At 45.8% G+C, this 24,309-nt stretch overlaps 1 protein-coding gene across 7 annotated transcripts in view; it reads right to left on the reverse strand.

The window, feature by feature from the left end:
• Window positions 1–5,508, reverse strand: part of ST6GAL1 (ST6 beta-galactoside alpha-2,6-sialyltransferase 1) — a 119,238-nt gene extending 113,730 nt beyond the window's left edge. Inside the window, exon 1 of one of the 7 annotated variants that reach the window (XM_081831251.1) lies at window positions 5,490–5,508. The gene's annotated coding sequence lies outside the window, so the exon portion shown is untranslated. Of the gene's footprint in view, window positions 1–4,433; window positions 4,840–4,963; window positions 5,329–5,489 lie in introns of those variants that run through there. The other 6 variants (XM_081831265.1, XM_081831232.1, XM_081831273.1 and 3 more) reach the window with 6 other exon arrangements.
• Between the last annotated feature and the right edge of the window lie 18,801 nt (window positions 5,509–24,309).

Below are 24,309 nucleotides of genomic sequence, written 5' to 3' on the forward strand. Positions count from 1 at the left end.
CTGTTCCCTCGCCACCCTTCCCAGAGCTTAATGGGTTGGCTTAAACTGACACAACCATTGTTCCATATGTCAAGGGTCTAAATACACTTCAAAATATATTTTTATGGAACGTTTTTACGGTTACGTAAACATCATCATATGGAGTGTAATGCAGTTATGAGAAAAATATCTGTATACACTGATAGGGAAAGAGCTCCAATACGTACAGTAAAGTGAAAAAGGCAGGTTTGTAAAGCGGCAGTTATAATGGAATTTACTGAGTTTTTTTTTTAAGACTTTCATTTATTTATTTGAGAGAGAGAGAGAAATCATGCGTGAGAGAGGGAGCACAAGTGGGGGAGCAGCAGGCAGAGGGAGAGGGAGAAGCAGGCTCCCCGCTGAGGGAGAAACTGTTCAAGTTGTTGGAAGTTACAAGAGCAGAACTAGAACCCAAGGTCACATGTAAGACCCTTGCCCCTTCATCTTATACTTTAAACTTTTTCTAAAATAAAAAAATTACATAAAAATGGCTGGAGTTCGAGGGCACCTGGGTGGCTCAGTCGGTTAAGCATCCGACTCTTGGTTTCCGCACAGGTCATGATCTCAGGGTCATGAATGGAGACCTGTGTCAGGCTCCGTGCTGGGTGTGGAGACTGCTTAAGATTCTCTCTCTCCCTCTCCCCCTCCACCCTCACGTGCCTGCGGTCTCTCTCTCTTAAAAAAAAAAAAAAAATCGCCGGAGTTTGAACACTTGAGGCAGGTCGGGCTAGGGGAAAGATGCTGGAGGCTCCTTCCTCTACAGGCCCTCACTGAAATATCACTGGAGTGATCAGATCCCATGGGCCACGTGACCTGGGACGTGGGGAGCAGCTGATATGGGTGATAAATGAAGGACGCAGCTTTAATGCTGACGTAGACCATGACATGTGTATCTGAGAAGGTTAAGCAAGAAAGGCAAGAGATAACTGCACATACAGCATGTTCTCAACCATTTAGAGAAAACAAATCCATTGAAAAGAAAAAAAAAAAAAAAACAGTGGGAAAATTGCCAAATGTTAACAGTGGTTACCTTTGAATGATGGAATATTTTTCTGTTTCTCTATACTTTTTTGTACTTTCCAAATTGTCCTCAATGGGCGTACTTGATTTTTATAATCAGAACAATAAATAAAATTTATTTTTATTTTTTTTAAGATTTTATTTATTTATTCATGAGAGACAGACAGAGAGAGAGAGGGAGAAAGAGAGAGGGAGGCAGAGGGAGAAGCAGGCTCCCCAAGGGGCAGGGAGCCCGATGCAGGACTCGATCCCAGGACTTTGGGATCATGACCTGAGCCGAAGACAGATGCTTAACCATCTGAGCCACCCAGGTGCCCTGAATAAATAAAATTTAAATCACCAAATGGATTCCAAAGGCTACCCTGAACCCTACCCATTACCCTAGTAATGACTTTGAAACTGCATTGCTTACAATGTTACTGTTACAGATAAGACTATAAAAAGTCCATCTATTGAAACCAGAATGCTATCACGTCATTTCAGTATACATGCATACAAACAAGAATAAGGTGTTTTTCCCCAACTCAGTTTTTGGTTTGACTCATAACCCACCCCCACCCCCCCGCAGGCCAATATTGAGATAAATTAGATCTATTTTCTGTGGGTTTCTGAGGACAATTTCTAAAGGGGGATCCAAACGTGTTCTGAGCAAGGGTGATAGGGCAAAGAACGGATCTGCTTCTTTGTTACTCCAGGTCAGCATAGGACCCCACCCCGAGCCTGCCTGCTGGTCAGTAAATATGGAATGAATAGAATGGGATCACTTTAGACTGCATAACTTGGGCATGAATGTTATAGTTTCGCTTTTTATTTGTTTTGTACTAGGTTTATTTACCTTAGAATCACACGTACTTCACAACTTTACAATTTGGCAGACGTTCACACTTCTTTGCTCACTAGATAGGGTCTCCTAATTTGAGCAGAGGGCTTACCCTCTGCGGTTACTCTCCCACCAACGTTCTCTACCACTTAAAAGCTGGTGAGTACCCAAGCCTGCCAAGAGCTCTGAGCAATCATAAGCCTGTGTCACGTGACTTGATACCCAAAACAAGTCCAGGAGACACATACCCATTCTTCCCCTCACATTATACAATCCTATCCTCAAGGAACCCAGGAGAGAAGGGTTGACTCAACCCCACTCCTCTGATTCCAAGGCCTAAGCATCTTCCATCCCACTAGTACAGTGCAGAGACTGGGCAGGAAGGACTTTCACTGTACAGGGAGGAAACTACAGCCCGGGAAGATAAGTAGCACAAAAAGCTAAGTGGGGTCTCTGTCTTCCGACTTCTTGCTGCCTTTTGCTATACGAGGATACTCAAAGCAGCTCCCTACCGGGCAAGCAAGCAATAGACTGGGGAACATGCAGGAGGCCAGGACAAGGGGAAAGTAAACCATTTAGTAAATACTAAGGAAAACTGATCCCTGATGATGACTGTTAATACTCCTTACCATAGCGACCATTGGGATCCATGGCTTTGTTTAATAACCGACACCTATTTAAATCCCTAAGGAATTCATTCTCTGACTTAAAGGGTGTTGTTATAACAACCATCATAACTCTGACTTTACTCTGGGGTACCAATAACAACTCTTTTACACAAAAAGAGACACTAAAAGCAGATACCTGGCTGCATGTCTCTGGGCCTCAGTTTTCCCATCTGGAAAAGAAAAGGGTCTGGCCAGGGGATTTCAGAAGTTCCTTATAAGGCGAGCATCCTGATAAAACTTTACTCAAGTGCTCTGTGGGAATACCACAAAAATGAAACCCTCTAGAACCCCTAGGAAAAGAAACAAGTGTAGCCAGGAGGTAACAGGGACAGGACGAAACAGCACACTAGCTTTGGGGAAACCCAGACCTGAAGTGTTTTTTTGGTTTTCCAACTTTTCCTCTGCCAAACATAAAAATAGGCAGCTGCTTCTGTGGAACTCTCAAAAAGAATTTAATTAAATAAAATCAATGAAAACAATGCTTTGCTCTCCCACAAGTGGCTCAGGAGTAGCCCGCTTAGAGACACTCTCTTCCCTGCGCTTAGAGACACTCTCTTCCCTGAGGAGCCAATGTCAACAGCCCAATGCTTGGGCCCAAACAAAGGCCTCCTGGCATAGGGATGAGAGGCAAAACATCTAAGTCCCCACAGTTGGCCCTATTCCAGTCTGAGGGGAAAAGGGCAGCAAAGAGAGAAAAATAACTAAGCTTATGAAAGGCTAGGAGAAGAGTCAAGAACGACTAAATCTGTCTTTTCTTAAATGATAATAAAGAGCTTTTGAAAGGGATAATGGAAGGGTGCAGCCTTCAATCTGAATTACTTTCTTTGTTTAACTCCGTTCTGCCTATGGTCACAGACTTTTACACCAACCCCAGAACCCTGGTTTCGTCTCTAGTTGCTGGCAAGGCCTGGAGGCCGCGTGGGAGTTGGGAGACCCGGACTCAAATCCTCTCTCTTTCCGATGTCACTTGGTTTCAACTCGGAGAAGTGGCTGCACCTTCCAGGTCTCCATTTCCAGCTTGTAAAATAAGAGGGTTCACGAGATCCCCTCTGGATCCTCAGCAGCGGAGGTGTAGGGCTGAAGGCCCTCCAGTTCTCCCCAGGGACAGGTTTAATTTCCAGAGGTCGTGGCGGCCGGATGGCAGGGCAAGCACCTGGCCGCGGTGCCTCGGCTCCTGCCCACGCCAGCCGCCCACTCCCACGACCTGAGGGGCTTGCTTCTGCACCAACACCATCACCTGTGAGACCGATTCACCCTCCCACCCACGTCACCACTGCCGGAACAGGCCTGATTAACTAAAATCCGCCAAGCTGAGCAGAGCATATGTAAGCAAAGAAAAAGCAAAACAAACAAGAGCCCTCTCCTCGCTGGACCTCAGAATTTCTCTCAAACTGATAGAACTGAAGATACGAGCGACCCTTCCCCAGAACCAGAGGCCTCAGCTAGCCTTGCGTGTAAAAATACATAACAAGCCCCAAGCCAAAAGGGGCCAATGATCCCCGGGCTGGCCAGACGCAAGGAAAGGACCTACAAGGCAAAGCGCAAGCAAAAGGCCAAGAAGACCGAGAGCGCGCCGGGCGCTGTTTAAATTGGACCGTTCTTTCTGCAGGCTGGGGAGGCGCTCGCCATCTCCCAGCAGGGCCAGTCTCCAGAGTGCAGGGACAATGGTGCACTAGGCACGGTCTTTTTTTTTTTTTTTTTTTTTTTTTGGAGGGGAACCCATGGACCCTTAATTCAAACCCGGGTCTTTAAGACGTGCGGTGGAAGTGAGAGGCTGTCCTGGTCGCATCAAGTAATGCACCACAGCCGGGGACAGGCTCTTGGCCTGGGGTAAGCTTTGTAACTGCTTTTGAGTTTCGTTTCCCCCTTTTATAGTCTGGCAGTTTGGTCGGACGGCCAAGTGGTACCTTTTCAGTGTCTCCGTCGTCCTCTCCGGCAAGAGGCGCCCCGAGCGCCGCTCCCTCCCCCGCGGCTTGAGACAATGGCCGGGTTCCGCCGGGCGGCCCTGGCAGGGCCAGCGAGGCGCCGGGATTCCGCGGCGGAGCGCACGTGCGTTTGTTATGGTGCCTGAGCCCCCACCCCCGCCGCAGGCCTCAGTTTCTCGGTCCGCAAACGCAGCTGCCGGAATACGCGGGACCCCGGAGTCTGCGAGGCGTCCCACACCTCACCGACGGTGCGGTGGGGAAAGCGGGGCGCACGTGGGTTTGTTGTGGGTCCGCAGGCTCGCGGAGCCCGGGGGAAGCCAGGGCGGTCCCTGGGCCGGGACAAGCACAGCGACACCCCGACCCAAATGGTGGCCGGCCCGCGGGCGAGACGGCTGAGGCGGCGCAGGGCACCGGCTCCGCGCGCCCCGCCGCCCCGCTCGCCCTCCCGCGCCCCTTCGCACGCCTCCGCCCGGGCCCCGGGCCGCGCCGCCGCCCCGCGCACCCCTACTCACTCGCTGCGCGCCCGGCCGCCCGGGCTGCGGCTCCGCCCGCTCCGCGCCCCCGCCGGCCGGCAGCCGCTCCCTTTGTTAGCGCCGGGCAGTGCCCTAGGCGTCTTCCCCAGCCCGGCCCTGCCCTGCGCTCCCCGCCCCCAGGTGCCGCCCGACTCCGCTCCCCGCAGCCGCTGGGAGCCCGGCGCCAGGTCCCGGCAGGAGGGTCTGCTGGGGACGAGTGGGGGACGGGGGCCGAGGGGTGGAGGGGACGGTGAAGGAGGGGAGAAGAGCGCGGCAGAGGGGCGGGGGAAGCGACGGTCTCCGTTATGCAAATAGTCGGGCCGACGGGGTGGGTCCCCGGTCACACGGCGCCCCAAACCCACTAGCGTGGCCCTCCGGGGGTCGCTAGTAAGCGGGCCTCCGGACGAGCGGTGCCCGGTGAGCGCACTGCGTGATGCTGGGCCCCTGCCTCCGGTTGAGGAGGCCGAACGGGGGAACAGGGGGAGGGGCGAGGCGGCTGGGCCGCGACCCCCAAATGCTGGCTCACCTCCCCACTCCGTAGGTCCCGGAGGGTTCAATCCCACACTCTCTCGGGCTTTTCAAGCGGGAACTATAAATCCTGGCTCAGCCACCGACTGACTGCGTGACCCTGAGCAAGTCACTTAACCTCTCTGAACTATTCTTATGTAGAATATGAAAACACAAAATCTCTTTCCCGGGGTTTGACAAGAACCTCCCGACATCAGGCCTGGCAGGCACTAGGTGCTTTGGAACACCGCAAATACAAAAGGGGCACGTGGCCCCAGCTGTCTGCAGGCTGGGGAGGGGAGGCCTCAGGTAGGGTGGTGAAGGAGCGAGGTTCGTTCCTTTCACTGAGGCTGATCTGGGGCTTCTTAGGAGGTGGCGGCAAGAAGAAACCGCAGATTGAGCAAGAATCACTGCATACTAACCATCCCTTGGTGGCCCAAGGGCCACTTAGACAGAAAACCGCCCTACAGGAAGGCCAGAAGCAGCCTTGGGCCACCACTCCAGTTCCCCGAGACAGGATGTGACTACCAATGGCAGGAATCATCGCCCGAATGTATTTTGAGCATGCACTTGGCACCAGGCTCTGTGCTTGGAGGGAAGGGCAGAGTGGAAGGTAGTCTGGGTCCTCTGGGGACACAACGTGGGGGGAACACTACCAGTGCTTGAAGCCCAGACACAGAACTCTCTCCAAATCTAGGTGACCACTCCCCATCACAACTTGAGAAAGGGGAGCTCACATCCTCATCTCAACTCCATCGCCCTTCTTCCAGATATTGCTTCCTCCCTTCCCAGATCCTGGACCCCTCCTGCTATGCTGCTGGCCCTTCCCAGCTCCTGAGGTAGCATTACTGCTCAGTACAAAGAGCTCCAGTTGGACGAGGTGCCAAGCAGAGTGAATTCCAATCTCTATGACCAACTAGCTGTGTATTGGTTTGAGTTCCTCAACATCTCTGAGTCTCTTTGAACCTCTTTCCTCTTCTGTAGGGTGGAGATACTAATGACAGTGTTGTTTTCAGGATTATGTGAAACAATCTCTATGAAGCCTTCAGCTCGGTATCTGGCATATAGAAGGTGCTCGTAACAGTAAAATGTGTTACTGGCGAGTGGAAGTAGGCAAACTCATAAGACTCTTTCTGGGAGGATGCCATATTGAAGATTTCGACTTTATTCTCGGAAAATTGGAAACTCTTAAAAGATTTTATGCAGGGGCATGGCATACATCCTTGTGTTTTATACTGATTTTTCTGACAGCTTACTGGAAAATGGATGGCAGGAGCAGCGACTACGAGCATAGAGCATAGAGACCAGCTTGCAAGCTGCCATCCGGGGAGATATAATAGGAGCTGAGGCAATGACAGCAGGAATGAAAAAAAGACATGCAAATAATACCTACGATTTGGGGAGCAAAAGCGCTTTGCCTTACTATATTGTCTGTCCTGGTCAAAAGATACATGATGGCCTCAACCTCATTGTCTGGATGAGAAAGTTGAAGTCACCAAGAAAAATGGAAGAGCTACAATTTGAACCCTCTTCCACATAAATGGAGAGCCTTAATCATTTCCTTCCTCAGTATCACTTTTGTTGTCAACACTACTTAAGAACCAACAGCAAGGGGGCAGTTGGCTGGCTCACTCAAAAGAGCACGCGACTCTTGATCTGGGGGTGATGAGTCCGAGCCCCACAGCTATAAAGATTACTAAAAATAAATACATAAACTTAAAAAAAAAAAAAATGAAGAACAAGAAACAGAGGAGAGGCTTTTCTAGAAGGTTCTCCAGTCCCTGTTCCACAGTACTCTTTACAAGGAGAACTACAGCCAAATTATGGAGAAAACAAAGGAAGAGGCTCGCTCTGGGTTCCTACCGGACCCTGATGAGCTGAGATGACATGAAACGCCCAAGAAGTTCCTGGGGCTATGAGGCAGATGAGTGGGCAGGTAGGGAAGATGCCCCTGGAAGATGTCCAGGGTGGGAGCAGCTGTGAAGCCCTTCCATTTGGGGGCCACTCCCTCCAGGTTGCAGTTGGGGCCTTCTGACCTGTGAGAGGCAGGAGGTAGATGGTCCTGTCCTTCCCAGCCTGTCAAGGAGGCTTCCCCACGCATTGTTTCTGGGGCCCCTGCCTTGACAGGCTGTTTTTCATTGAAGTACAGATAACTAATTTCCCTCTGGACACTATCTCCCCATGAACTCACCCTCTGCTCATGAATAATATTTTAGGTAATGCCTTTCTTGGTCATCATTTTAGGCAGTTTACTGGCTAATACAAATAATGCCCTACTTTATAACGTTCATTTGCAACAATCCACTCACAGTATTTTCATAGCACTCTTGAATTGGGGGTGGTGCTATTACACAGTCTTGTAGGGAATAAAGAAAACACAGGCAGTTGAAAATATCCTCCCAAACCCTCCCTCCTCATCCCCCTCTAGATGCTCACGTAGAACATTAGACGGCCCCCGCAGTTCTTCTCTGCACACCTTCAGCACCCATTGTCCAATAGAAGGGTGGGCTCAGGGTTAAAGGAACCACCCTGTGGTCTGTCTGCACCCCCTACCTTGGGCCTCAGTGCTCTCAGCTTCAAGGATAAAGGTACCTATATGCAGCTAAGTCTATGGAACCCAACTCAGAAAATAGAAATAGAGTCACAGCATCTCTAGGAGAACAACACTAGGGGACAGAGGCTGGACACTAGAGACAGGCCCCATGGGAGGACCACAGCCACAGGACAGGGAAATGGCTAGCCCGACCGTGCCTAGTACAGCAAGCAGTATGGCCCCAAGACGCCAGAGTATGATATGGGCATAGTGTGAACAGGCATGGTCGCAGAAATGGACGTGTTGTGTGGGCACAGGTGTCGTTGGACTGTGCTTCGCCCCATCAGTTTCAGTGTCCAGCCCTGTCCTAGGAGATACGAGGAGAAACCAAGTCTCAATTATCAAATCATTTATGTTTTAGCCAAGTATCTTTTGGTTCATAATAATAATTGCCATCTACTGAACATCTGCTGTGTGCAAGGCAATCTATGTACATGTTCTCGTTTAATCCTCACTTGGCGGAGGGGCTATCATTCTAGGAACCTGGTATACCCAAGTTCTCTTAGGCTACTCCTCCTGTTCTTGCCTTAAGGCCAATCTTAGCATGAAATTAATGTAAGGTAGGCAAGGGGTGGCTACAAATCTCATTCCAAGACCATGAAAAAGTGAGAGAGGTCTTTCCTGCAGGTTTCTTAAGGAGACAAAATGGGGTCACACCAAACATCAAGATGCAAGGCTTCCTAGATATCTGCTTACAACATCCCTTTCTCTGATGTTCTACTCCTGACATCACCTTCTCACATTTCTCCACCTGCCTCCTCAGCATCCCGCACCCTCCCATGATGCTCCTCTAGCTCCCTCCCACCTCCCAAGCCTTTCCCTCTAGAGGTCTCCCTTAATTTGAACTAGCCTCTCTCTGTGACTCCAAAAGGTATGAGAAAAAGAGTGGGAAGCTGCAAAAAAATAAAGACAATGCGCATGAACATAGATCTTTACATTTACAAATGGCTTACATATACATTACCCCACTTGAGCCCTTTGAAGACTCACAACAGCCTGTGAGGTGGGTATGGCTCCTTATCATCCCCATTTACAGATGAGAAAACTGAGGCTCAGAGGTAAAGCGAGTTGCCTAAAGCCCATCAGTGAGTGTTGAGCCGTGCCCTGAAACCAAGGCCTCCTTCCTTCGTACCACATGTGGCCCAGGGCTTCAAAAGCCTAGAAGGGCGCATCAAAATGTCAGTTACACTTCACACACTGCTGCCTGCCCCAACTGCTGCCCTGGGGCCCTGGGGCAGGACTCAGAAGCTATGCCCAGGAGACCCCATTCACTAGCAATGGAAGGAAGGGCAGGGGCAAAAGGACTCAGAAATCAAAGGTGCTTGTAATAAATTCCCTCAAAGAGATCCAGGAAACTGGCTTCTCTCAAGGGACTTCTATCAGCACCAAAGTGGAAGCTGCCTCCTGGGTATTTATTACCGGAGGATGACCTTCAGAACACCTATGTTAATGGTCAGGCTTTGTGCAAGAGAGTATATGGGGCAGTGAAACATCTCTGAAATTAACAAATGTTTGGGGGGGAAAGGGATCAGTATCTGATGCCTATTGGTGATGTCTCCCAAACCTGCCTCTGTAGGGTCTCATGTTTTTAAAAAGCTATTGTTAATTGTTGTTCTAATTTTACAGATCCAGTTTGCTTTAGGAAATTTAGAAAAGACATACAGGTCTAAAGAAGCAAGGGGGAATTATTGTCAGCCCATCAGCCACAGGCAGAATTAACCTTTTGGCCTATTTTCTTCTAGTCATTTGCTATATATTTTTCTACAACTTTCCATAGTTGAATTCATAATCTATATAAATGATATCCAGGTTTTTTTTCCCCATGGACAGTATAACATAAGCATTTCCTATATGTATGTCATAATAAATTTATTCATTCACTTCAGCCCTTATTAGATGCAAAGCTAACATTCTTAGGCAAGTTGTTAGTGGTGTATTGTACCATTTGTTGGCTGTACAAGAGACAGTTTAGGGACTAAGGGTATTTACTGACTCTGGAGTCAGGCTGCCTGGGTTTGAATCCTGATTCTGCCACATCCTAGTTGTGTGACCTCGGACAAGTTAATTAACCTCTCTGGCTCCATCTCCTAATCTATAAAATGAGAATAGTAGTAGCTACCTCACAAAGTGGTTCTAAAGATGAAATGAGTTAATTACATGAAAAGTGCTTAGAATAACAGATGTCATGGTAAGCACTAAGTAGTAGCTATTAGCAATATATGGTGTATGTGGTTGCATCATAAATTATTCAACTATTCTCCTGCAGCTGGACATTAAGGTTGCTTTCAATTCTTCCACTATGATAAATAGCCCTATAAACCACTGACTGCATGCATCAGGGGAGGAAAGGTAGATTGAGACTCTGCTGTGAAAACATTTGAATGCCAAGATAAGGCATTAAGAATTAAGAAATTCAGGCTAAACGATCCAGGAGAAAAACTCACCTTGGAAGGAGGCATCCAATCAACTTGAAGAGATGACGTTTAATTCTACGTGGCAAACATTTGTTGAGCTCTGTGGGCCAGAAATGGTCTAGGCCAGGTCAGGAAACACCGAGATGAACGGGGGACACCAAGACGAACAAGAGACAGACAGGCCCGACTCCCCAGGACCTTTAGTCAGTTATGAAAATGTCACACTGTTATGTCCAGAGTAAATTTTCACCGTGACGTATTTCTACATTATCACCTATGTGGACAGGGATTACAAAACACCCCATTTCAAATGACCCATACAGCAGAAAGTACAAACTTGGCCAGTCCTCCCTTCATGCCCTCATTGAGAAGGCTTGATCAAGAATGCCTGTTTCTTGGGGCGCCTGGGTGGCTCAGTCGGTTAAGCATCTGCCTTCGGCTCAGGTCATGATCCCGGAATCTTGGGATTGAGCCCCGCATCGGGCTCCCTGCTCACTGAGGAGTCTGCTTCTCCCTCTACCCCGCACCCCACTCATGCTCTCTCTCTCTCACTTGCTTTCTCTCTCTCAAATAAATAAAATCTTTAAAAGAAAAAATGCCTATTTCTCAGAAGTATCGTGACACTAGAGATGGCATTCCTGCAGCTCTTCGCATAGTGTCTGGTACATGGCAAAGGCTCAAAAAACGAAGAGCTGATAGTTACTGAGCACTTGTCGAGTGCCAGGCACTATGTTAAATTCTCTTCAACCATTCCGTCAGGGAACACTTGCAGCAACCCCGTTAGGTAGAGACGATTGGTTTTATTGTTCATATTTTATAGATGAGGAAACAAAGAAGTAAGTGACTTAATCAGGGTCACACAAGGAATAAGTGGTGAAGCTGGATTCTTAACCAAGGCATTTGATTCATTACAGCAACCCTATAGCCAGAGTTGAATTCTGGTGGTTTAGACATTCAAAGGATCACGTCCTTGCTTACTGTGCTTCACCAGCTTCTCCCCAAAGAGAACTAATGTTTCATGGGAGAAGCTACACAGCACAGAGTGCCCCAGTCCCTGAGTCAGCAGGCCTGACTCCTACCGCCAACATTCACGATTCAGACTGCAGAAATCAGATCAGGTACTTCCCCCTTTGCTACTCGGTGACATGAGGGCAGTTGGACTAAATTAGTTGTTTCCCAACCGAGTGGACCTTTCAAATCACATGCAGAAATCATTTAAAATATAAATTCTATTCCCCCTCCTATATTCCAGTGACTCAGGGATCAAACCTTGGATATCTGTAATTGTTAGCATGGTCCCCAGGCAGTGTTAATGATGGGCAGGATTGGCAGACGAGTCCACGAGGTTTCACCCAAGCCTCTTTCTAACTTGTCCCAGAGAAGTTCCTCCAACAGAATAAAAAGCCACCCACTGTGCCTGAGCACGGCGGTGCTCCATGATGAGGGGAGCCCTCTCTCCCAATATCACCCCGAGTGGGGGACCTTCTGCCAACGGATTGTGAGCTTTGGGTGGCTCAGACATGGCTGCAGCCTCAGCCACAGTCTTGTTGACCATCATCACCAATAGGTTGGTTTTTTTTTTTTAAGATTTTATTTATTTATTAGAGAGAGAGAAAGAGAGAGAGAGAGCACGAGCACAAGCGGGGGCAGGCAGAGGGAGAAGCAGACTCCCTGCCGAGCAGGGAGCCTGACGTGGGGCTCAATCCCAGGACCCCGGGATCATGACCTGAGCCGAAGGCAGACGCCTAACTGACCGAGCCACCCAGGCGCCCCCATCATCTCCAATAGTTAATGGGCCACCAACAGCTGGACAATAACCTTTGGGAAGGGCTGTATTTCCCCATCACCGGCATAGCTCCTAAAGGTCAAATGTCTCCTGGAAAGCGGCATGAGCTTTCCAGCCCCTCCTTGTGTCGGGTACAGCACAAAACCTTCGGCAGCTTCTCAGGAGAAAGCTGAGTGCACAGCTGCAGCATTATCCTGCTGGGAGTTGGTGCGGGCATTCGCGACACGAATTAACCCATAACCAGCTCTGCTAAGGTCTAAGTGTGTGCATAATCAGACAGGCATTTGAGGAGCACTGACAAGGCTCAGTGCAGGAAGGAGCCCCTGAACAATGCCACATTATCCATTACAGTCTTCCTTCGCTGATTACATAAAGTGCTCAACTGTCAAGTTCAATTAGCAAGCAGTGGTCTATAAGGAGAATAACAGCCTGTACCTGTGAACCGAAATGGCTCAGAGCGCTGCAGAGTCATGACCTGAAGCCCTCAGAATGACTCCATCCAGAAGTCAGGGACACCAGGGCAGGCCCACTTGGGCCGAAAATTTGTGTGTGTTCTTGAGGGTTTGGAGGAGGGGGGAGTACAGACTCTTGTATTAAATATATACCATTGTAGTAAAAGAGTTGTATCAAATCAGCTTGGGGTCCTATCAAATGAGCTGTAACTCCAGGGAGCAAGGGATACCATCTATCACACCTCTTTGGCCAGTTCCTCTGTGAGGTCTTTCTCAAACTCGCAGAAAGGATGGAGAGTAGGAAACTTATTTCCTTGCCCAAAATAGACGCCAAGTTCCTAAGTCCACATTCAGAGGGAACTAACTATACAGGAGAGATCTTTATCCGTAGAATCTGGGCCTCATCTGATGGTTGGGTTAAGAACAAAGGGGCGCAGTGCACCTGCTTGATTTTAATCTACCCCCTTTAAAATGTGTTCCTCACTTAGAGGACTCCCAAGGTGCTTTGCTGTATATCTTTCAATTGACCTCTATTTTGCAGATAAATCAGCTGAGTCCTAGAGACTCAAGTGGGCTGGCAAAGATTACCTAGCTAATAAGGGGCAAAGTTTGGACTAGAGCCTACATCTTCTGACTCTGTTATAGATGCTAATAAGGGTCCACAGGGCAGACCAGAAAGTAGAGAGAGAACCAGAGACTTAAAAAGCAGAAAGTGCTGTGGGCCAGCCCCCCATAATGAGACCCCTGAGAGGCATCAGGCTCTGCTCATTATTTTTCAATTTTCAGAGTGGTCAGGGATCATTAGGCTGGGTTTTCGGCCTGTCTCTTCAAAAGGCTAGGGAAAACACAGAAAGTGATAAATGGAGATGGTAGAGAATGGCCAGATGCCTGGTGGAATGTTATTGTTTCTGCTGGGAAGAAGGAAGTCATTCATCTGTGTGAGGCTAGACCCCTGATGGTACATTTCCTTCACCTCAGTGTTTTTTGGCATAGAGGGTGAGGTGGCCCTTACTACTTTGGAGATCTCGTGAGCTAGAAGAAATCATAATTCTCACTTTATTGATTACTGACGTGAAATGGAGCATGTTAAGATTAGGATCTGGATCTTCCAGAATGATCTGAGAGATAATAAGGACTTCCTCAAATTACTGAAAGGGCAACTAAACTATGCCGGAGTTAATCCTCACAAAGAACTGGTGCGTGTGCATCATTAACAGCCTTTACAGAGGAGATAACTAAGGCTTAAGGGGTTTGAATCATTGGCCAGAGGCCATGTGCCTTGTAACTGGCAGAGCTGGGGATGGAACCAACGTGTACATGACTTCAAAGCCACTCTTTAACCACACTGCTCATCATCAGTCTTTCCTTGGAGGCAAAGTGATGTGAGGTTGGCCTGACTCACCTCCCCATTATCTCTGCCGCTAGCACTTGCTTGTACTTTTTCCATTCTCTGAAATGTCCTCTTTGTCTCGCTCTGCCTGCATGAATACAATCCCTCCTCTACAGTTGAATTCAACCCTGAGCTTCTTCAGGAAGCCTTGAGTCCAAAACCCTTTCTTCCTTCTCTAAAGTCTTAGAAACACTTGCAGAATTTCCCAGGACCATATTTTTTTTTTCATTCATTAAATATATAACTAAATGAGGTTGGGTTTTTTAATACACTTTCAAATAAATATGCATTAGATATTTCATAGAAACATGGCTTTACATGAATCAATCCACAAATCAGGCCAAAATTTCCTTTAACAGATTCAGAGATATGAATTGATTCAGTTCAGAATCTTCTTCTAAGCCATTCCCCAAATTTGGACACAGAATCATAGAGATATGGAAGTGAGGGTCCCTCTTGGCTTTATCCAGGGCCAGGAAACAGACTTGCTCCTCTTAGTTGACGTTTTCCTCTCTGAGCCCCTCCAAGGTCTTTAATAAAATTCCAGAAAGGCCGTGCCTCAGCAGTGTCCTCTCCAGGAGGCTGGTGCCAAGCTCATTCCCTAAATGACTAATGAGACAGGAGCTGTCTGTGTGGTAGTGGCATTCCAGTGGGCGTTGGGGTCAAGCCAAACGGAGTGTGACCCCTGCATTGCTTTGTACTAGCCGTGGCTTCGGGAAAGACCCTTAAACCCTCCAAGGCTATGAAGTGGGAGCACCATAGCATTTGAAAGATCACAGTAAGGATCAGCGATAATGCTATTATGTGCATCAAATAGGTACTCAAAAGATGATAGCTTCCTACTAAGATGATGATTATAAGATGTGACCCCAATCAAAAGGAGGCAAACAACTCACTTCCCTGGGGCCAATTCAGAAAAAAACATAAATGCTTTTGGTGTTGCCTAAAATGCCTCCTTCTTCTCTTCCTTCGCTCTTCTTCTAATCCCTTTAAAAATTCAACACTGTAACTGCAATTACCTACTGTTTGTGTCCCTCCAAAATTCACACGTTGACAACCTAATGCCCCAGGTGATGGTACTCGGACGTGGGCTTTGGGGAGGTCGAAGCCCTCATGAATGGGCTTCATGCCCTTATAAAAGCTGCCTGAGAAAGCTCCCTTGCCCCTTCCACCTCATGAGGACACAGCAAAAAAGATGACCATCCGCTAGCCCTTGCTAGACACTGAGGCTGCTGGTGCCCTAACTGTGGGCTCCTCGGCCTCTAGAACTGTGACAACTACGTTACTGTTCTTCATAAGCCACCCAGCCTCTGGTATTTTAGTTATAGCAGCCTGAACAGATTAAGAAGCCTACTTTATGAAATAGACACACGTCCATGAGAAAACGGCCACTGCTTTTTAGCTTCTAAAAGATGGCTGCTCGTATCTGCCATATTGAGAAAGAAGCAACACGGAGACGACGTTCTCACATTTAATCTTAAAATGACAGGCCTTGGACTGGACCAGAGAACCAGAGGCCCCAGGAAGGTCTTGTACTAGTGGTTGCTCATCACCGTCTGAGAAAAACCTAAGGTATTACTGGAGATTTTACTACAATCGTAGAGTGTCAAAGATTATCTCGTTTCCCTCATGAGGTAACAAGCACCAGACTGGTAGAGAAACGTCTCCTGTGTTGCCCAGGCACAGAGCCCATAGCAAAAGCAGATTTCTTTCACCCTTCCACCCATCAGTTTAAAGGCATTACTGAGTACTCCTTGCATACTAGCTCCCAGGGGTGCAGGGCAGCGGGGGCCAGGGCTCCAGCCCTGCAGGAGTTTACAGGATGGAGAGGCAAGAGGCGCAGCCATGATGGAACAGCTCAAGACTTTTACGATCCAGAGCCCAGCGGGGCAAACTCCACAGTACAAGAAGTACACTTGTTTTGTTCACTGTTCCATCCCCAGTCCTTAGAATAGTTCCACTGAGGCAGCACGTATATTGTTAATGCAGTTAATGGACTCTGGAGCCACAGGGGCTGGAATTGAATCCCAGATCACCCAAAGAATAGCTGAGCAATCTTGGGCAAGTGACTTAATCTCTCTGTGCCTCAATTTTCCCATAGTAAAGCATGCATAGTACTATAAAAGATGAAATGAGATAATCCATGGAAAGTACTTTAAAAAGTGCCAGCACAGGGTGCCTGGGTGGCTCAGTTGGTTGAGCAACTGCCTTCGGCTCAGGTCATGATCCTGGAGTCCCGGGATCGAGTCCCGCATCGGGCTCCCTGCTCGGCGGGGAGTCTGCTTCTCCCTCTCCCGCTCCCCCCTCTTGTGCTCTTTCTCTCTCTCACTCTCTCTCTCAAATAAATAAAATCTTTAAAAAAAAAAAAAAAAGTGCCAGCACAGGGTAAATGCTCAAATGACATTAACCACAATTATTATTCTAAGCAATCACGTTATTAGAGAAGAAATTAGTATTTGATGAGTATATATATATACATATATGTATGCATACTTGATATGCTATCAAGTGATAGTTGATGAATAAATGAATGAACAATGGAATGAAGTGAATGAATGCAATTGGAGTCAGAGAAAGAAGGGATTTTTGCAGGCTGAAGTGCTGAGGGAAGGTGTCCTAGCAGAGGCCAAACCTGAGCCAGGCATTTAAGAAAGTATAGGATCAGGGCACCTGGGTGGCTCAGTGGGTTAAGCGTCTGCCTTTGGCTCAGGTCATGATCCCGGGGTCCTGGGATCTAGCCCCGCATCGGTCTCCCTGCTCAGCAGGAAGCCTGCTTCTCCTCCTCCCTGCTTGTGCCCTCTGTCATTATGTCAGTAGCTCTCTTTGTCTCTCTCTCTCAAATAAATAAATGAAATCTTTAAATTAAAAAAAAAAGTGTAGGATCTGAGCAGGATGAAACAGAAAGAAAAGACAAACGTTTACACTTCCAGAAGATCTCTTAGACAAAGACTGAATGTCTAAAGATGTTTATTAAAGTGTTATTTTTTTCTGTAAAATACTGGAAACTAAATGGCCACTGAGGGAATCAAATACAACTTGATAAATCTATAAAATAAATTACTTTTAATCCATTAAAATGATATTTTCAAACAATAGCAAATAACAAATATGTTCAGATTATAAGAGTCAAAAAAACCACCACACATTATACAGAGTATAATCTCAACTAAGTAAAAATATCCATTTGCGTGTAAAAAAAGAAAACTTTATCAAAGTGTTAGAAGGAAGGAATATGGATAATTTTGTTTCTTTAAATCTTTCCTAGTTTTTCAAACTGCCTACAATGGGTATGTATTATTTTAATAATTGTGTTTGGTTTTAGTTGTGGTAAAATATAAAATTTGCCATTTTAATTATTTTTACATGTCCAGTTCAATTAGTAATATGTTTTGGAGTCTTGTATTTTTCTCAGGTGAACAAGATTCCCAGGCCCAGGGCCTTGTTCACACTGTCATCCTGTCAGAGTGACCCCCCAGATGCTGAGGGGAAACATGGCCACTGCTCGTGCCCGAACAACCCAACCAACCCCTTTGCCCTGGAAAACACCATTATGATTTTGGAGCATGTAACTGCCTGCTGAGGGTTGGCACTTTGGCCCTCCCGTGGGGAGAATTATTCCTCCCTAAAGTCAGAGCGTTAACAGGCTTGTCATGTCTGGACAATGAACGGCCTCCCCCGTCCCCAGGCCTCTTCATTTTCTCTCTGATACTGCTCCACACAAATGCAACTTTCAGCCATTGCCTCCAGTGCTCACAAATGGGACGGGGTGGGGGTGGGGGGAGTTCCTCTCAGGCTCCAGAATCCCAAAAAGTTCCCCTGTGCCTCCTGGAAAGTATACAAAGTAGGGATGTGGAGCCTCTTCACCTACTTCCGAAGGCTTGGCCTCATGCCGCAGCTTGCATAATGAATCACCTCATGAGTTAGAAGACCTTGTGAAATAGAAGCCTGGCCAGAGGGAAGCGCTACCTGGCCTCAGGCCTGTGTGTCTGCTATGTGCCCACGTCCAAGGGGAAAATGCTCACCTTGAAGTTGCTCCTCAGTTTCCCTACAATTCCACTACTTCTTATATCCATTCTCTTCCTCTTTTGTTTTCATGAGTCTAATTTATTTATTCAGTGATCATTATTCACCTCTTTCAGATACCAGGGATTATGTCAGGGATGAGATACTGCCACCAAAGATAATGGCAATAATCTTATTAACTGCCAATAACTGTGCTGAAAAGCTCTACCCGCACTATCCCATTTAACCCTTATAACAATTTCACAAAGAAGGAACTATTCCCCCATTTTACAGATTACAGAGGTGAGGCTCAGGAGGAATAAGACACTTGCACAGAAGCACTTCTGGGTAAAGGTGGTAAAATAACTCTAAATTAGAACATCACTCTTTCCCAACATTTAACACAATAAACAGTAAAAGTAAAAACAGCAAATGAAATTATCAGTAATTTCTACTAATAAGGACCTAACAGACCATGCTTTCCCACAGATAACAGCTATACACTCCGGATAAAATATGAATAACACCAACCTAAAGGCACAAGAGAATAAACAGAAGCAAAAAGAATTTGGAGGGGAGTCAAATCTTAGAAGAATGTTGTGGCAAGGAGTGAGTTACCTATTTTTGTAGTTTTCAGCCTGCGAATAGGCTGAAGTCAGCATTATGTGGGGGTGGCTAAAACTTAAATTTTAAAAAGTCCACAGTCCTCCTGTCCTAAAGAACCAGAGGACAGAATATGCTGGAAAGCAAGAAGAAAGGGGAAATATGGGAAAGGAATGATCCAAAGAGAGAGAGCCCCAAATTCTGTGTGTAAACTCCGACCATGTTTCTGTCAGATCCCAAACCACTCAAGCATAAAGCAGACTCAAAGTAACCAAGCCGAAGACAGAGGAGATGAGTTAAGGTGAGTTACACCCCAAAGGGCAGCTTTGCAGTTTGGATCCACCTAAGTTTATCTGCTTCCTAAACCAAAACGTCAACTCTCTCAGAGGACTACAATAGGACCTAGAATCTCCATAACATTAAATTCCTAATGCCTAGGACATAATTCAAAATGAGTCAACATACAAAGAACCAGGGAATATAATTCAGGCTGAAAAGAAAAGACAATCAACTGATACCAACCCCAATATGATCCAGATGTTGCAATTAGATAAGGATTTTCAAGCAGCTATTGCAATTATGCTCAGTGGGAGGAAGTCCAAGATGGTGGAGGAGTAGACCTTAATTTCCTCTGGTCCCAGGAATTCCACTAGGTAGCTATCAAATCATTCTGAACACCTGCAAACTCAACTGGAGATCTAAGAAAAGAATAGCTGCAACTCTACAAATAGAAAAGTGACCACTTTCTGCAAGAATGACAAGACAGAAAAACTCATCTCAAAAAAGAGAACAAGAGGCAGTACTGACTGCCAGGGACATAATCAGTATAGATATAAGTAAGATGTCGGGACTAGAGCTCAGAATAACGATTATAAAGATACTAGCTGGGCTCGAAAAAAGCATAGAAGACACTAGAGAATCCCTTTCTGGAGAAATTAAAGAACTAAAATCTAACCAAGATGAAATCAAAAAGGCTATTAATGAGAGGCAATAAAAAATGGAGGCTCTAACTACTAGGATAAATGAGGCAGAAGAGAGAATTAGTGATATAGAAGACGAAATAATGGAGAATAAAGAAGCTGAGAAAAAGAGAGATAAACAACTACTGGATCACAATGGGAGAATTCGAGAGATAAGTGATACCATAAAGTGAAACAATATTAGAATAATTGGGATCCCAGAAGAAGAAGGGGGTTGGTGCAGAGGGTATATTGGAGCAAATTATAGCAGAGAACTTCCCTAATCTGGGGAAGAAAACAGGCATTTAAGTCCAGGAGGCACAGAGAACCCCCTTCAAAATCAATAAAAATAGGTCAACGCCTCGACATAAAATAGTGAAACTTGCAAATCTCAGAAACAAAGAGAAAATCCTGAAAACAGCTTGGGACAAGAGGTCTGTAACCTACAAGGGTAAAAACATCAGATTGGCAGCCAACCTATCACAGAGACCCGGCAGACAGAAAGGACTGGCATGATATATTCAGGGTGCTACCAAAACTGAAACAGGAAGAAATAGAAACCTTGAACAGAATAATAATCAGCAAGGAAATTGAAGCAGTAATCAAAAGTCTCCCAACAAACAAGAGCCCATGGCCAGATGGCTTCCCAGGGGAATTCTACCAAACATTTAAAGAAGAATTAACGCCTATTCTTCTGAAGCTGTTTCAAAATAGAAATGGAAGGAAAACTTCCAAACTCTTTCTATGAGGCCAGGATCACCTTGATCCCAAAACCACACAAAGACCCCATCAAAAAGGAGAGCTACAGGCCAATATCCCTGATGAACATGGATGCAAAAACTCTCACCAAGACACTAGCCAATAGGATCCAACAGTACATTAAAAGGAGTATTCACCACAACCAAGTGGGGTTTATTCCTGGGCTGCAAGGGTAGTTCAACACCTGCAAATCAATCAATGTGATACACTACATTAATAAAAGAAAGAAAAAGAACCATATGATCCTCTCAATAGATGCAGAAAAAGCATTTGACAAAATACAGCACCCTTTCTTGATTAAAACTCTTCACAGTGTAGGGATAGAGGGAACCATACCTCAACATCATAAACGCAATCTATGAAAAGCCCACAGTGAATATCATTCTCAATGGGGAAACCTGAGAGCTTTCCCCCTAAGGGGAATGTTCCTGACATGGCAGGGATGTCCACTATCACTACTGTTAATAGTATTAGAAGTCCTAGCCTCAGCAATCAGAAAACAAAAAGAAATAAAAGGCATCCAAATCAGCAAAGAAGAAGTCAAACTCTCACTCTTCGCAGATGACATGATACTCTACTCAGGAAACTATAGAACACTCATGAAAGAAATTGAGGAAGACACAAATAAATGGAAAAATGTCCCATGCTCATGGATTGGAAGAACAAATATTGTGAAGATGTCAGTGCTACCTAGAGCAATCTACACATTCAACGCAATCCCCATCAAAATACCATCCACTTTTTTCAAAGAAATGGGACAAATAATCCTAAAATTTGTATGGAACCAGAAAAGACCCCGCATAGCCAGAGGAATGTTGAAAAAGAAAAGCAAAGCTGGTGGCATCACAATTCCAGACTTCAAGCTCTATTACAAAGCTGTCATCATCAAGACAGCATGGTACTAGCACAAAAACAGACACATAGATCAATAGAGAATAGAGAACCCAGAAGTGGACCCTAACTCTATGGTCAACTAATCTTCGATAAAGCAGGAAAAAATATCCAATGGAAAAAGGACAGTCTTTTCAACAAATGGTGTTGGGAAAATTGGACAGCCACATGCAGAAGAATGAAACTGGACCATTTTCTTATACAATACACAAAAATAGACTCAAAATGGATGAAAGACCTAAATGTGAGACAGGAATCCATCAGAATCCTAGAGGAGAACACAGGCAGCAACCTCAGTGACCTCGGCCACAGAAACTTCTTGCTAGACACGTCTCCAAAGGCAAGAGAAGCAAGGGCAAAATGAACTATTGGGACTTCATCAAGATAAAAAGCTTTTGCACAGCCAGGGAAAGAGTTGATAAAACCAAAAGACAACCAACAGAATGGGAAAAGATTCTCACAAATGTCTTATCAGATAAAGGGCTAGTATCCAAAATCTATAAAGAACTTATCAAACTCAACACCCAAAGAACAAATAATCAAGACAAGAAATGGGCAAAAGACATGAACAAACATTTCTGCAAAGAAGACATCCAAATGGCCAACAGACACATGAAAAAATGTTCAACATCTCTTGGCATCAGGGAAATCCAAAGCAAAACCTCAGTGAGATACCACCTCACACTAGTCAGAATGGCTAAAATTAACAAGTCAGGATGTTGGCGAGGATGCAGAGAAAGGGGAACCCTCTTACACTATTGGTAGGAATGCAAGCTGGTGCAGCCACTCTGGAAAACAGTATGGAGGTTCCTCAAAAAGTTGAAAACAGAGCTACCCTATGACCCAGCAGTTGCACTACTGGGAATTTACCCCAAAGATACAAATGTGGTGATCTGGGGTGCCTGGGTGGCTCAGTTGGTTAAGCGACTGCCTTCGGCTCGGGTCATGATCCTGGAGTCCTGGGATCGAGTCCTGCGTCGGGCTCCCTGCTCGGCGGGGAGTCTGCTTCTCCCCCTGACCCTCCCCACTCTCATGCTCTCTCTATCTCATTCTCTCTCTCAAATAAATAAATAAAATCTTTAAAAAAAAAATGTGGTGATCTGAAGGGGCACCTGCACCCCAATGTTTAATAGCAGCAATGTCCACAATAGCCAAACTATGGAAAGAGCCCAGATGTCCATCAACAGATGAATGGATAAAGAAGATGTGGTATATATACACAATGGAATATTATTCAGCCATCAGAAAAATGAAATCTTGTCATTGGCAATGACGTGGATGGAACTAGAGGGTATTATGCTAAGCGAAATAGGTCAATCAGTGAAAGGTAATTATCATATGATCTCACTGATATGTGGAATTTAAGAAACAAAAGAGAGGATCGTAAACTTTATGCCATGAATGTTGAAAAGAAGGAACAAAGAAAGGAACAAAGAGTTCTGACGTGGTGCTACGTGCATCATAACCTCATACTTCCTTCCTGAGAAGCCTTATGGAGGAAAACAGGTGTAATGGCAAAATCCTGGTAACATTCAGGAACTGGCCCACCCCTCTTCCCATTTGGAGAGAATATGACTGAGCAAATGAAAAGGCAGCTGGATAAAAATCACAAGGAAACACTTGGGAGCAGAAGCCCCTGCACTCCACTGCAGGACCATGAGGGAGTGAAGAAGGGCACCCAGGGCTGGACAGTTTCCAGATCACTGTGCTAGGCTGGAGGCACGCCCACAGGAATGGTATACAGACCCAGCGGGGTGGCATGCGTACTGCAACGGGACATTTTACTGGGTCTCAGAAAAGCACAGGTCCCCGGTCCCCCAGCCAGGCTGCATGCAGCCCTATCCACTCCCCATGTCCTAAAACTACAGGAAAGTAGATAGCCGGCAACTCGCCGCAGCCCACAAGCTGTAGTTCTGAGGGGGAGGCAACTAAGTTTTAAATAACACAGGAAGGGTTTCAAGAAGTCACCCATATTTTATATCAAACCAAATAATCCATGTTAGTCACAGGCTAAATAAAAAAAGAAACAGGACAGTAACTCGGAAAGTATTCCATACAGAGAAAAAAATCAACCCAGTCTGGAAGAAAACCTAGCCCAAACCAACCAAGCAGCAAAATACTCTGAATTCATCACTCTTCAGACATACATATTCTAATGAAGAATATGACTTTATTTTTTAAGGGTCTGTTTATTTATTTATTTGAGAGAGAGAGCACCAGGGAAGGGGCAGAGGGAGAGGGAGAAAAAATCTCAATCAGATTCCCTGCTGAGTGTGGAGCCCAACCCAGGGTTTGACCTCAGGACCCTGAGATCAGGACCTGAGCTGAAACCACGAGTCAGAGGCTTAATGAACTGAGCCACCCAGGTGCCCCAAGAATAGGACTTTAACAAAATAAAAACACAAAGACGAAAGGATTAAATAACAGTGGGAGATTAAAAGGGAGATAACAGTGCTAAAGAGACAGAATGTGTAGCCAAATCCTCATTCAGATCTAACAAATCACTTCAAAAAGTAAACATGGAACAGAAGAGATACAGCTGAACATCAAGTTATTTTCACGGACAGAAGACTTGAGATAATCATAATGAATACTGAGGGAAAGGACATGAAATGTAAAGCAATTAAAGAATACATGAGAAAGACAATCTAACATAAAAATTCCTGATGTCTTGGAAGTGAAGATTTGCAACAATTAAGGGAAGAAACTGTAATATAGGAAAATGTGATAGAGAAAAATTTCTCCAAAGTGTAAGAATTCAGGCTTCTAATCAAAAAGATATACTGTTTTCCAATAATACTGATAGAAAAAAAGAGATATTTAGATATATATTTGTTAACTTAAGTTGAAAGATAAGGGGGAAAAAAGAATTCTTTAGATATCCAGGAAAAAAAAAAAATCCAATCACCTAGAAGGGTGAAAAATCAGATTTTCCACTGCAATGTTCAATGGAAGAGGACAGTGGAGTTATTGTCTGCAAAGTTCCAAGG

The sequence above is a fragment of the Leptonychotes weddellii genome, chromosome 1 (assembly GCF_054177405.1).
Source record: "Leptonychotes weddellii isolate Sample4059 chromosome 1, ASM5417740v2, whole genome shotgun sequence".
Lineage (NCBI taxonomy): Eukaryota > Metazoa > Chordata > Mammalia > Carnivora > Phocidae > Leptonychotes > Leptonychotes weddellii.